This window comes from Oncorhynchus clarkii, chromosome 7 (genome assembly GCF_045791955.1).
Source record: "Oncorhynchus clarkii lewisi isolate Uvic-CL-2024 chromosome 7, UVic_Ocla_1.0, whole genome shotgun sequence".
In the NCBI taxonomy this organism is placed as follows: Eukaryota; Metazoa; Chordata; class Actinopteri; order Salmoniformes; family Salmonidae; genus Oncorhynchus; species Oncorhynchus clarkii.
Window position 1 is genome coordinate 6,682,412 of NC_092153.1, and position 2,678 is coordinate 6,685,089.

Consider the following 2,678-nt stretch of genomic DNA (forward strand, 5'->3'; position numbering starts at 1 on the left):
ACACACACACAGGTCAAGAGGGTCTTGGTGGAGCTTGCGTGGTGACTTGCTGCCTGAGGGGTGTGTGCTTTTAACAGACAGTCAAATGTGTCACAAATTAAACATGCAAACACCCTGGGAGTTCCTGATTGTCAAATAGATTGTGTTCCATGTTTCTGATTGGCCCTTAAATGAGATAGAATGGAGATAAGAGAAACCCTGAGGCTTTAGGCCTACACTCTGTCTCTCTGTCTCACTCTCTTGGTCTCTGTCTCTCTGTCTCACTCTCTTGGTCTGTCTCTCTGTCTCTGTCTCTGTCTCTTCTCTCTCTCTGTCTCTCTCTCTGTCTCTCTCTCTGTCTCTCTCTCTCTGTCTCTGTTTCTCTGTCTCACTCTCTTGGTCTCTGTCTCTCTATCTTTGTCTTTGTCTCGGTCTCTCGCTCTCTCTCTCTTTCATCTCTCACACACACACCGTCTGTCTGAGTTTGGGTGGCAGGAGTCTGTTTTTCACATTTGCTCTTTAGGAAGATTAGTTTCCAGGCTAACATGTGGTTGCTTGGTAACGGGTGGCGCAAGTCATTTCCACCTCTGCTCACTATTCAAACAGCCCGACCTTACAGGGGAGCAGAACAACACTCACACAACGCTGAAACAACACTCACACAACGCTGAAACACTCAAATGTCATAAAACAACTTCACTCAAAACGATAACAACACTGTGTGTGTGTGTGTATGTTTGTGTGTGTGTTTGTGAGTGTGTGTTTGGTGTGTGTGTCAGGACAACACTCACACAATGCTGAAACGCTCAAACAACATAAAACAACTTTACTCAAAATGATAACAACACTGTGTGTGTGTGTGTGTGTGTGTGTGTGTGTGTGTGTGTGTGTGTGTGTGTGTGTGTGTGTGTGTGTGTGTGTGTGTGTGTGTGTGTGTGTGTGTGTGTGTGTGTGTGGTGTGTGACAACACTGTGTCAAACAACATAAAACAACTTCACTCAAAATGTGTGTGTGTGTGTGTGTGTGTGTGCCCAGATGTTATCAGGTCAGGTCATGCAAATGATGCATTTGCCAGTGAAATGGGACTAACTGCTATAGAGGGTGAAGGACTGAAGGTTTAAAGTGTTGAGGGAGTAGTTAAATAGTTATGTTAGTTAATGTCACACACACACACACACACACACACACACACTGTGACTCCTTTTAGGACCACTAGGTGGAGGCATCAGCTCATAGATAAAGAGCACTTAGCATTCCATGACAAATATTCAAATTCTTACCAGAAATGGAACCTTTGTTGCCAACATGGCAGCCTTTATAATGACAGTAGGCTCTAAATGAAACAAAGTTTTCCAAACTCTGTGAAGGCCCATCGCTATGCTACATACAGTATGTGTTTTCTATGAGTCTGGGGCCCATATTTATAAAGCTGCTCACAGGCACAGTGCAGTCAAAAATGTGATTTCCTGTGTTTTATATCTATTTCCATACTGGGAGGTTGGAATAATACTGTGAAATTGTGAACATTTTGATAATGCCCTTTTAGTGTAAGAGCTGTTTGAAAAGACCTCCTGAAATCACAGCCCGTTGTGGTGGGATGGAGTTTCAGCCAGCCTGGTGACCCAGGCGGTAATTTAGTTAATAGACCAATAAGAAAGAGAGTTCTAAACCTTTCTGCCAATAACAGCTAGTTTTCAGTTCCCCCCCACCACTCAGACCAATCCTAGACAGTCCTAGCTAAATTCTAGCTTGAAAAACTGCTCTTTGCTAAGAAACTATTTTAGTTTATTTTTGGCCATTTTAATTGAGAACAATCACAGTAAGGTACTTCATTTTTACCCAGATATGATTTGATATTGAGATTAAAACAGCTGCATTGGACCTTTAAAGAAGGAGTGCTGATCTAGGATGAGTTTTGCCTTATTAGATCATATTGAATCCACTGATCCTGGATCAGCACTTCTAATCTGAGATAGTTTGTGAATAAGGCCCCTGACCTCCTCTCAGAAGAACACCTGCTTTAATGATGAAAGCTGAATGTGTCCAGTTTCTTCTGTGTCTAACATGTTCAATGGGCCTCACTGGTTAACGTAACTGTCCAGGGAAAATCTAACTTTTAGAAGTTCACATTCTGTTAACTCAAACCCAAATAATGTTGTTGACTCATCCTATACTCGTATTTGTGGCCAAAGCATAAATTGGAGGGGGAAAAAAACACTTTAAAAATCCCACCTCAAACGTGTATCTCAAACAGACTGGTTTAAAAAGTGCTTGCTATTTACACATAGAGGATGATGTGGAGGATGAGCTGGCCAATCAGTGGTCTACTTGCGTGAATATTTTTAATGGCCGGTGTATGTCCACACCGTCCTGCTGTTGGGGTAAACCCACACCATTCCTACACAGAAAAACTGATTTTTAGCATACTTAATTACAATTTTTTAGGAAGGAAAGCTATTTCACTCATATTGTCATTAATTATAGGTCATATTTCATAGAAATCTAGAAACACTGGATAATTATTCTTTCTCTTTTAGCCCTATGCTCTGTTATTGTAAGGAGGCATCTGTTATACATTGTAAGACATTGTAACAATACAAGTATTATACCTTAGAATATCTGTGTGTGTGTGTGTGTGTGTGTGTGTGTGTGTGTGTGTGTGTGTGTGTGTGTGTGTGTGTGTGTGTGTGTGTGTGTGT